The 12500-nt window shown below is 36.3% G+C and overlaps 1 protein-coding gene across 2 annotated transcripts in view; it reads left to right on the forward strand.

The window, feature by feature from the left end:
- The window catches only part of Ndf (Nucleosome-destabilizing factor), a 361893-nt gene that overhangs the window by 299178 nt on the left and 50215 nt on the right, over nucleotides 1-12500 (forward strand). The window lies entirely within an intron of this gene.

Below are 12500 nucleotides of genomic sequence, written 5' to 3' on the forward strand. Positions count from 1 at the left end.
CCAAAACTTCGATTTGAATCCGTCAGTTTCCATTTCCTTTTATTTGTGTAGACTCTAGACAACATTCGCTAGTCCTGCTTGGAGGATTTTAAAAATAGGAAAATATTTGCATAGCTTTACTGAAATAATTTGAAGAGCTTCGGAGTCTGATTCGTTAATTGGTTTCATTGTAGTAAGTCTATCAGAGGTCGAGACTCGATAGGGATTTGGTGGAAGCATTATACATAGTGGCTAGGTAATACCATGTATGCTGTTTAATTTATTAATAGATAATGGTCAGAGAGAGAGCTTTCTTCACTAAATTAAGTTGCCTTTTCAAATATTTATATTTGTAGATTATGAGTCACATAAATAAATTATGTTTACAACATCCACGTTTCTGACCAACACCTTGCAATAAGATTCTTAAACTTTCTCCCCATATTGCATGAAGAAAATTGAAATTTTTGGGACTATATCTGGTTCAGGTGAACCAAGTGAATTTATCACCGATACCATTATTGTTCATCAAAAGGCTATTACAGGGCCATCTAGGCTATCCTGTGGTGGGATGAGGGGGGGGGGGGAGAGAAAGCAAGGGAGATGGAAAAATTGCTATAAAAGAGCATATGCTAAACGCTAGCCTTTGTGAGATTTTGTATGTATGGTTGAATTACTTCTAACATATAGAATATCCTTTCACTTTCTTTTGGTCAACAGGATTTGACAATGTTCGAATAACCTTCCGTGAAGTATTCTACTTCTTTATTATTTTCATTTAAGGGGATCTCAGTGAGAGCTAAATTCAAATAAGCTTTATTACTATCATTTTATAACATGGATTTTATTAAATCTTTGCAAATGGAAAAGGGGGAACTTAGTTCCTTGGATTTTGTTATCCGAATCAAGATGTCTCGTGGCAATGCCATATGATGTTTGGGTAATGGCTGTGTGTGTCTGTGCATAGGATTGTTATAGGAATGGATAGGGTAACTTGGATAAAGGCAAGAATATGGAAGGGGTGAGAGTAGTATTGGCAAAGGAAGAAGGGGGGGGGGGAGGTTTAGCTGATAGGAGATGTGGGTGATAGAAGAGAGAGGACAGTTAGCTAACTAACCACGGTAGAGAATAATTTGGACTGTTGAGTATTGGTAAGATTAATGTAAAGTGTAGTACGAAAATTTAGAGAGAGAGAGAGAGAGAGAGAGAGAGAGAGAGACGAGAGAGAGAGAGAGAGATGTAACTGTGATAAATGTATAGAGAAGATACACAATCCACTCGGGCTCCCTTCGAAACAGTCCAAATGTTCTAGGGCGAGCCAAAGTCTGGAATTCATCTCTCAATCATCAGCTGCCGAAGAGGTAAAGCCAGCTATCACTGTAACTTGGTAACCACTATTTCCTGGGAATACGCAAGCACTTGCATGAACGTGTCCAAGTGTAGGAATGAGTATTTGTATTCCCAAAATAGCAGGCGGAAACAATACAACGGGCACTGCTACATTTTCATGATTTAACATCAGTTTCATAAATTACCTCTTTATGTAAAAACTTCCATGCAACTTCTTGTTAATAATAAAAAAATGTTTTAAATGTCAATTGAAATATACAGATATTTGTGTACATACGATTATCATGAGCTTTTCACTTCACACACACACACCATAATATATATATAATATATATATATATGTGCGTGTGTGCGTGTGTATGGATGAGATCATGGTGAGGGTAGATAGAGATTGTTTGGACACGTTCTTCGCCCTCACCAAACGTTTAAACTGGGCTCTACAAGGTACTAGAAGAGTTGGAAGACCCCGTCCTACATGGCTGAGGACTACGAAGCATGAAGTAGATGATGAATGGAGAAGTATTGAACTAAAAGCTCAAGATAGAAACGATTAGCGAACTCCGATGCCATTTGCGTCAATAGGCGTAGGAGATGATGAAGATGATTATATATAAGTGCCTATGTGTTTGTGTGCGGTAGTTTGAATATACTGTGGACACACTAATTGCAAATATCAATGAGGATCATGATTTGTAAAAAAAGAAGTTATTTAAGCACTTTATAAAAACATATCTGAACCTCAAAATAACTTGTGCAATCGAATTCTCATTCATCATCCAAATATTGAAACCTGCAAAAGCCCATATATTCATATTATGGCGGAGCAAATAAAAAAGTAAAAATGCCTCCAAAATAGTTCACTTTACTTCCCTTCCTTAAAAAGTGTTTGTGCTGCTGACTCTTCACATACTCCCACTGACAACTCTAGTCCCTTGACAATTTTCATCAGACATGTGCCGGTTTTCTTGTCTCTCCTACTTTGGATCTCACGTTTTCTCTCTTCTCGCCACCCGCCTTTTATATTTACTGCAAGAGGCTTATATTTCCATTCTTCTATAACCCATACTAACACTCGTTAATCATTTTAATTTTCATTGAATTTTATTACATCACTATTGTTCCCATTTACTCTCAACCGTATTATCTCTTAGACACGTTTACATTATTGTTAAATTTTCATGATAATATGAATGGAAAACATAACCCATAGAATATTTCACCGCTCTCCGTAATTTCGTGTCTGCACGATTTCCCTTCTCTGAACTTCCAATAAATCATGCCATATAAATGTTGAACATTGTGTCAGACACTCTTTCACATCAATTAATTACTGTCCTACCTACATATTCTGACAAATATTTCACTTCTATTATAAAAACTATTAATAGCTTCCAACAACTTATCTATATCATATATTTTAAAATCTGTTTTATAGATTTAATCATATGGGTTTAGTATATTCGTGTATGCCCCAGACAACCTTTGCCCTTTTAATTGAAAATTTCTCAGATTACTGTCTCATAGCAACTACTTAATCCAAGCACCATTTTCCTGCAATTAACCCACACTGTTCTTCCCCTATCAGTCCTGTCACCTATCTTAATATCTTGATCAAAATAGCTAGTATAATTAGTAATAGATACCTATTTACCTTTATACAACAATGTTAGACTTATTTCTCATCACTCATTATTTCAAATGAATGGATTATGAAATTGAGCTAAGTGACCTGGTGCAGGGGCCTGTGAGTCCATTCTGCATCCCTCCCGTTACTTTGGGACCTTTCTCACAAATAATAATAATAATAATAATAATAATAATAATAATAATAATAATAATAATATCTACAAAGATATGCTTCAGTACCTATCCCGACTCTGCGCCAACACAGCTACAATTTTTCCACACCACCAACCCCACACAATAAAAACGAGAATGAATTAAAAGAAAAAGTTGAATGATGCTTTTCTATCTTTAGCAATTCTGGTGATGAGGTTGTTTTGAATTGGAAGGCTGCCAGACATCGGTAGCCGAGAAAAGGGGAATGGGCCAGGTGTGATAAATACATGCGAAGAAACATGATAATGACCAATAAGGGGAGAGAGAAAAGGAAAAGGATGCAATTCGTGGAAGCAAGAGCACATACATACACGTGTGAGACTTTCAAAACGCTTTTACAAAAAAGCGAGAGTTATTTCGGTAGCAAGACTCAGCCCATTATAGGCATCAGCTCCAGAGACCACGATTCTCCTCGTTGCTTCTTCTCTTTCATTGCCACATTTTAACATCCCTTGCACTTACTGGGGCTCAAATTACATGGCAACAGCAAAAAGCAATCGAAATAAAGTTACAAATATAATAAAATAAGTAACTATAAATACATTAATTTTAAGATGCTTTATACGATATCATTAAATAAACAATAATAGATTCTTTTTTTCATTTGCCAATTATACTAAAATACACCAGTATTAAATAGAATAGACCTAAAAGATAAATAATAATTAATCTATTATATGAATAAGATGCAAAATCAATAATGGATTATTTTCTTCACTCTTGTCATTGCAATTAAAATATATAAGTATGCCATACAATAATACTAATAAATAAACAATAATTAATCTATTATTGTCATTGCAATTAAAATATATAAGTATGCCATACAATAATACTAATAAATAAACAATTATTAATCTATTATAAGACCAAGATAAGACATGAAAATTTTCTTTTGTCATATTCATTCAGTGAAAATATGGAATGCGCCATATGTATCCAAAATTTCCAGGCTGCTTTAATTTGTTGGCCGTCCTTGACAGGACTGTGACCTTGACCTGGAATATCTCCCACAGCAATCTAAAAGAAAGAGAAAATAACGAAGATTCTCTCTCTCTCTCTCTCTCTCTCTCTCTCTCTCTCTCTCTGTGGTTCTTCCCAGTCTGAAAACCCAGGTCACGACTTGCAATTACAAATCTGTCTTACTCTATCGAAAAGAATGATAGTCCCAAGTCATATCACTTTCCAGGAGACTTCTTGTGTTTGTCTTATCCCCGCCTCTTGTTGTCTTATTGCTCGCTTTACTTGAAGTTCGTAACTTTCGCACTGAGTCTTCTTAGCTGTGTAATACACAGACGCATGTATATATATATTTATATATTATATATATATATATATATATATATATGAATAGCCAAGTTTTTAATACACAAAATATAAAGGTGCTGTTAGTAGATAAGATTACAAATAAGTCCGTCATTTTTCTCTAAAATCAATACTATTCTCTTCCCTAGGATTAAAATCTCTTTGATATCTTTTCTGTAATCGTTACAATCAATTTATTCTGTGTGTATCTTCATTTCTTTTAGAACGCTGTGTGCGCAAGACGAGGCAATCAGAATACCAGCTCCTTGGGCTTCACGTCTTCAGAGCCCTTCATCTTCGTCTACGAAAGAATCTCGAGATGGAATTCTGGATGTGAGGCAGCGAACGTGTCAAGACCAGTGAATTCTTGTAATGGGTAACGAATACGAATGACTGGGAACGTGGCAGAATCGACAGGGACATATTGAGCACAACAGTGTTGGCCATAACGTCCTTGCCAATTCCCCATGAATGATTTTATGTATCTCTGTATGTGCAAAAACTGGAAAGCATATTACATGTAGTATGTGTGTGTGAGAGAGAGAGAGAGAGAGAGAGAGAGAGAGAGGGAGAGAGAGGTTCCATATCCCAAAATCCAGAGGTTGTAACTGGGAGACAATGTAATTGTATTTTGCTAGACCAACTTCAAAGGCGAAATATATATTATTACAACGTTGCATGGAGAGAGAGAGAGAGAGAGAGAGAGAGAGAGAGAGAGGAGCTTCCATGTCCCAAAATCCAGAGGTTGTAACTGGGAAACAAAGTAGTTGTATTTTGCTAGACCTACTTCAAAGGCGAAATACAAATTATAACAACGTTGGATGTGAGAGAGAGAGAGAGAGAGAGAGAGAGAGAGAGAGAGGCGCTTCAAACACAGAGGTTGTGAGAGAAAACATCCAGAAAACTAAAATAGCGACAACTTCCCGCCTGCACCACGCACAAAGTTCCGTGGAATATTTCATATAACTTTCTGGAGATAAAGAATAAAACTACTGACGCCGTCACCACCGGAATATACGAGAAATGCAATGCGGACACGTCAGCACAATCTTATAGAAAAAAAAAAAACAGTGGGAACGTCCTTGTCGGGCATTCTATTGGAGGGGAATTCGAGACCCGTTCAATTTCGATAGTTTCTAGTAGTGCCTAGAACCTCGCTTTCCTATAGATCTACCTGATGAGTCATCAGCAGCCTGACTCTCCTTGGTCCTTGCTAGGGTAGAGTTGGAGTTTGGGCGCTGTTCATATCTATCTATGACCAGTCGCTAAGCTATTGTCCAGTCCATTATCTCTGCAATTTATGAGTGACTTTTAAAAGCTTTAAACCTACAGTTTGCCCTATTTCTTCAGGCTGTGTTTGATATATTAAATGTACTGTATAAACTGTAACAGTTACTGGGATGGGTAATGAGTATGGGGTCTGCCGAGAGTTGCTCAATAGGGAAAGAAAACAGGGACTGCTGGTTTGGAGAAAGTAGAGGGACAAGGTTGAAGGCAAGAGGAGGAAAACTGATATATGGAATAGAGAAACCAAAATATAGGACTGAATATGAATATGAGTAAAACTAAGACAATGTTCAATGAAAATGCAGATACAACAAAAAAGGGTTATGGACAAACCTATAGAGATCGTTACTGACTATACGTACTTAGGACAGACAGCATTTATTTCCTCATAACACGAGAACTAAATTAAAAGTTGGAGAAGGATGGCTTGGAGAACTTTTAATAAACACAATGAGCTTATGTAAAATAAAATGCTTCTTTCTCTAACAAAGAAAAAGCAGGGATAGAAAGCCCAAAAACAGACGCGAGAGGAATGACATGTCGGGGCCTTTGTCCTGCAGTGGTCCAGTGGACGATGATGATACAGTGATATGGATGGTTGGTGGTTTGGAGAGAAGATAAGTTAGTGATGGTTTGGGAGCAGAGTTGTTATTGTCTTCTTCAGAAGGGAGAGTAAAGGGGGGGGGGGCGAGGAGGTAATCCCGGAGGTTCAAGGGAAAGGGGTGGGTAAACATCAAGGAGGTTAGATTTCTTTGTGGGCACATGGGATGGGAAAGAAGGGAAGTCAGGGGATCTCTGGGTTGTTAAGGTGAAAGTGATGGTTGGAGGAGGAGTGAGAGAAGGAAGATTAAGTTGGGGAAATTTGAAAGAGGGAGGACGATGAGGAGGTAAAGTAGGGGAAAAGATGCAGATGGAAAGCTGAATGTGGGAATGAAGAAAGAAGGTGGGAGGGGAAGACATGATGATGGTGTGATAGGGATAGAAAAACTGGATATATAATGTATTTGTATTTTTAACATTGCACAGTATCATTTCAATGATTTTTCACAATTTTTGCTTGATATTAACTTTCTGCATCCTGATAGCCGTGGCACGTGTGAGAGAGAGAGAGAGAGAGAGAGAGAGAGAGAGAGAGAGAGCCGGATTAATGGATAACCTCTAACGTCACGAGAGGCCTCATTAGCCAAGCAATGGAGACCTGTCAATATATAAGCCAAACATAAAAAAGAAATTGTACGAATTTAGAGATGCGAACAATTTTTGTTTTCTAATGATCTGTTACTTTGCGATTTTCATATTTTCCCAAAACAAGTATTTCAATCTTTCATCGCCGTATCCATTACCTTCAAAATTCTCTCTCTCTCTCTCTCTCTCTCTCTCTCTCTCTCTACCCAGTTAGTTCTTCTTATGTTCAAGGTTGGAAAGGCAGAACCTAGTAATTTGTTAAAACTAATGACAACCATACGTAGCACTAACTATCTAATGCTTATTGAGTTTGAAAACTATACACTTTATACAGGTATTAGAACAACTGAATCCCAACTGAGAGAGAGAGAGAGAGAGAGAGAGAGAGAGAGAGAGAGAGAAAATCATGCAGGCTACGGCCATGGTGATCATCTAAAAAACACGACACGTTTCAGCAAAATTGAACTTATACTTTTACTGGTACAATTGAGGTACATTATCTGGCTCGCGGCCCACACAATCTCTGAGAGGTGTCGAAATTCTGAGAATTGATCGACCCCAAACCAGAACAATAAAAGCGACACCACTTCCTTCCGGAATAAAAGACGTAGAAGTGACATGTGAGGGGAGAAACACATTCATATAAAAGGCAGTTTTGCATGTCAGTCTCACTTCAACGGGTCGAGAGCGAAGGGATGTGTATCATTGGAATAAAAATCCATCCGAAGGAAAGTTTGGAAACTAATTTGTTACACAATAAAAATAGAACAGAGAGAAATGTTTTCAACATTTTATTTACATATCGGGAAACCAACATTTTCAGGATCTGGAGAGAGAGAGAGAGAGAGAGAGAGAGAGAGAGAGAGAGAATTTAAAAACGGAAGCAAAATATTTGCCATGAAGTCCATCGTTTTCTTTGTAATATTTAATGATACAAAATACTTATTGCAAAGATCATACATAATTTCCACCAGAGCAAGATTCCTGCGTCTCACAAATATAAAAATTACGTGGAAATTACACTATTTTCGGATCAAATATATAGAATTTCCTTATTTTGATATTATTACCCCAAACCAAGCTACAACCCTAGTTGAGAAAGCAAGGAAATCAACCCATTTCAGAAAAGATAGAAATAATGAATAAACTATACATTAAAATAAGAACAATATTAAATATATGATCAGTAACAACGTTAAAACACATCAGAAATATTTAAACAAGACTTATGAAGTTCCACCGATTCGAAAGCTAGCTTTGGAAGACCCAAGGTCTATATAGACCTTGGGAAGACAATTCCATAATCTGTACCCGCTGGAATGCATCTAGCATGCTATGGAATGTTGAGCTTTAAGAAGGAGAAGAGAAGACTTAGAATGAACTACATACCCAGTACTATGAACAGGATGCAAGTCTCGGATCATTTGAATCTAAAGCATAAAGAGGATTATCAAAAATCTTATGCAATATGCATTAAAAACTAACTGAACGACAGTACCAGATATTAATATTCCGACCAGGGATAAGGAATTTAACACTCAAAGCAATAATAGAATGTAAGAATAAAAAAAAATGAAAAAATCAGAATGTAAGAATAAAAAGAAAAAAAAACAATAAACCAATTTTTGTGCAATTGAAGAAACAAAAGTGGATGCATTTCATAAAAATAAATTTGAAATCAAGAATCACAACTTGTATATAGTTAAAGAGACATTCTCAATGCAGAGATCTGGATACTGAGGAGCAACTGTCCCTGACCGACTTACAAAAACTTTATTCCCCATTATCTGCATCATGCACAAAGTTTAGCTATTACTCTATTAAGGGACTTGGCGACCCAATGTCTGAACTCAGGAGATGGAATTGATGAAAGTAGTATAATTTGCATATGCACATGCTTGTGTTCTATGCCAAACCGCATTCTATGGTATATAGTATGAAATGTATTGGACCAAGAACATTACACTGCGGAACACCAGATATATTACAATAGTTACTATGGTGTCAATCAACACCTACTCTTCGCATTCACCATCATCATCTCCTCCTACGCCCATTAGCGCAAAAGGCCTCGGTATATTACCTAAAATTTAAACAATGGTAAAAAAGACCCACCTACTCTCATCTCTTTAGGTCAGAAAACAAGGGCCTCATGATTAACAGGATCAAATGCAGCACTAAAATCAAGGCTAATCATAACGAACTTCTAGACCATAATCAAGGGATTTCTGTACAGCATTGTAAATTGAAAAAAGGGCATCGCATGGCTCAAGGCCTTTGCTTAAGCCAAACTGCAAATTAGGGAACAGATAATAACCTTCAGCATACCTATTCAGACGTTTTGCAAAGACGTTCAAAATCTTGTAATTTCTTTTACGATGATAAAATATTTATAGTGCAGTACTTCTTTCCCTTCTCCTGAGAGAGAGAGAGAGAGAGAGAGAGAGAGAGAGAGAGAGAGAGATAATTGGAAATTGAAAACCTCACTCTAAAGGTTTCAAAGGTTGTCATGAATGGCAGAGACAAGGGACAGTGACACTGCCCTAGCAGGATAAGGTCCTAGAGACTGCGCATATGATAGGTGCTCGAAGCTTCCCTTATCCACCCAAGCTAGGACCAGGGATGACCAAGCAATAGCTGCTGATGACTCACCAGGTAGACCTATAGGATACCTTAAACCTCCCCTTAGATAAAAAATCTGGTGATGTTGCAGACACTACAGATTATCAAACTTGAGAGGGTTCCGAACCCCAGTCCAGCAGATCGCCAGGCATGGCCGAGTCCAATAAGCTACCACTACCAAGCAGAGTTGCTAGGTTTTCCGAATACGAAAAGGCCAACGTCTGATCAACTGCAGCTTTAAAAGGACAACCCAATAATAGAAAAAGGCCGAAAATATAGCATTTAAGGCTAACCAATTTTAAAAAGGCCAAATTTAGGTATCTAGTTCGAAAAAAGGACAAATTTGGAGTTTCTAACCCGAAAAAGGCCAACCTGGCAACCCTGCTACCAAGTATATTAAAAACAAAAATTTATGATGAAATAAACAAAAACAATCAAAACCAAGTAGGATAAGCTGACGTGTATTTCGATACGCGTGCTAGATCTCACCAGAGAGGGGATTATCGATAGAATGTATCTGAAATACCTTTGTTTACATTCTGTCGCAACGCTTTTACTGCCTGGGAAAACACAAACAACAATTGGCCCAATACCACACATTTGACCCAGATAAACACGCTAGGAACCTGAGCAATCAATAACATTAATACAATTTAATGAGCAGAAAAATGTTTATTTCTTTGTAATTTGTTTTGGATAAGATATTTTGTAATTCTGTCTCCAGAACACAAACAATATTTTTGGAATTTTCTGAAGTGTGTGCTTCTGAGAGAGAGAGAGAGAGAGAGAGAGAGAGAGAGAGAGAGAGAGTTTGATTTCAATCTTTTATAAAGGCTCTGGGACAACATGTATAATACCAAAAAACTGAAAATGTTTTTAGAATGATATCTATGTCCAACCATAAAAAATACAATAAAAACATTGGAAAATACGTAAGTTCAAAATCTAAATCAAACATCATTTTTGTAAGCTCTTCGCCTAAGGAAACAGACTCAAGATTCGAGGTATGTGGAACTTTATTGTTCATATAATAACGTTAAGTATGTAAACCAGTCTTCTATGATACCATAACATTAAAAACAATCAGCTACGATTAATGAATGCACGTGAAAATTAGCTAAAAAAAGGGTAAATTACCTTCGAACAATAAGTGATTTATTAATAACTCTAACTCTTATCGGATGCATAGTTGCAAGAGCCGGTGCTTGGCTGGATAGGCCACCAAAACAACAGCAACATAAAATTATAAAATTTTACGAATGAAGAATATATGGTATTTCTTTTGGTATTTTTTTCTTTGAAAAATTACCAGAAAACAAGATTCAAAAACTATGCTACTCGAATAAAAATCTTACGAATTGTTCTCCATTCGATCCAAGACGTCTGCAAAACGACAGAGGGAAGAAGCAGCAGCAGCAGCAAATGGAGAAGGCGAAGGGGTTGAATCTCAAGGTCAGAGATACGACAAAAAAATCTGTTTAAAATGTTCCGGCGTCTCGCACACAAAAGGAAAACAGGTTTGTCTATCCAGATTCATCTCGATTTGAAGACCGTATAGATACCAAGTCTCTTGTCTAGCTTGATGATATATATATATATATATATATATATATTTATATATCTATCTATCTATCTATCTATGTATATATATATATATATATATATAATATATATATATATATATATATATTTTGCCGCACGTATAACTACTTGATCTCTCCCCGTCCCTCAGGAGGCTGTGGTCATACCATTGTATGATGGGCTGCCAACGCAAGAGCCCGTGTCCAGCAGTAAGGGCCGGGTAATCTAGCAAGCAAGCAAGCAATACCATTGTGAGAGGGGGGGTGGTATTAAGTGTGCATATCTACCTAAAGATTTATCCATCACTTTTGACGGGTAGAATACACTAGTGGTATATATTAGGCTAAAATTTTAACCCCCGGGGAGAACATTTTTCCGAAAATAATCACTTTATGATAAATCTTCTCTTCCTAGTAAGGTTTCTTACATTTATTATTATTATTATAACAAAAGCAAAACACCAAACTGAAGAGCTGAATACACGAAGATATAAAGAAACAGATAAACAAACCTATACAGTATGAAGGGAGATTCGTGTCTATCTGCTTAGTCATTTTATTATCGATTTTTATCCCCTATCAAAACAATTGCAACTACCAAGGTCATCGACGTTTAATATTTATATAAGTTTTTCTTATAGCTAAAAAATGAGATTTCTTTTTAAAAGTGGAAAAAAAGAACCAAAATATGTGGATATACGGTGTAGAGAAAAGAGAGAAAGAATATGTATGGTGAAAAAGTAAGATCCATTCAATAAAGAAATTAGGAATATTAGTGGGAAACTAAAAGTAGTTAAGGGATAAACTTACCCCTTGAAAGACGGAATGTTGAGTAAATGAAAAAAAAGCTTATTAAGTTACAACGGTATAATTTTACAAGTGCTTTTATACAGGGTAACAGCCTTGAGCTTTTAGATTTTTTTTTTTTAATCAAAACTTACAGCCTGAATTTTGTCAGAGATAATTTAGATTTCTGTTTTGTTTTTAGCCAGTTCCTGTTCAATTAAAGAATGTTTTTCTTCAATAAAAATGAGGATTCGAAGCATATGGGGTTTTTATACAAAATCTATATCGCCCTTATACTTAAGTACCATTTTGGGACAGTAAGAAATTATATGAATGGACGAGTTATACATATCTCAGATAATGAATACCTTCATATAATTATATACTGTATATAACTCTATATCTACCTATTAAAATTATAACAAAACCAAATGTATTGGTATTGTCTAATTTCGACCATAAAGACATTATACAATCCGGATCTGTACTGATAGTTTGTGTGATTTCTTTTTATCACTGTCAAGAGTTGAAGAAATATAAGATAGAACTGTGAGACTAATTGTATCC

The sequence above is a fragment of the Palaemon carinicauda genome, chromosome 24 (assembly GCF_036898095.1).
Source record: "Palaemon carinicauda isolate YSFRI2023 chromosome 24, ASM3689809v2, whole genome shotgun sequence".
In the NCBI taxonomy this organism is placed as follows: Eukaryota; Metazoa; Arthropoda; class Malacostraca; order Decapoda; family Palaemonidae; genus Palaemon; species Palaemon carinicauda.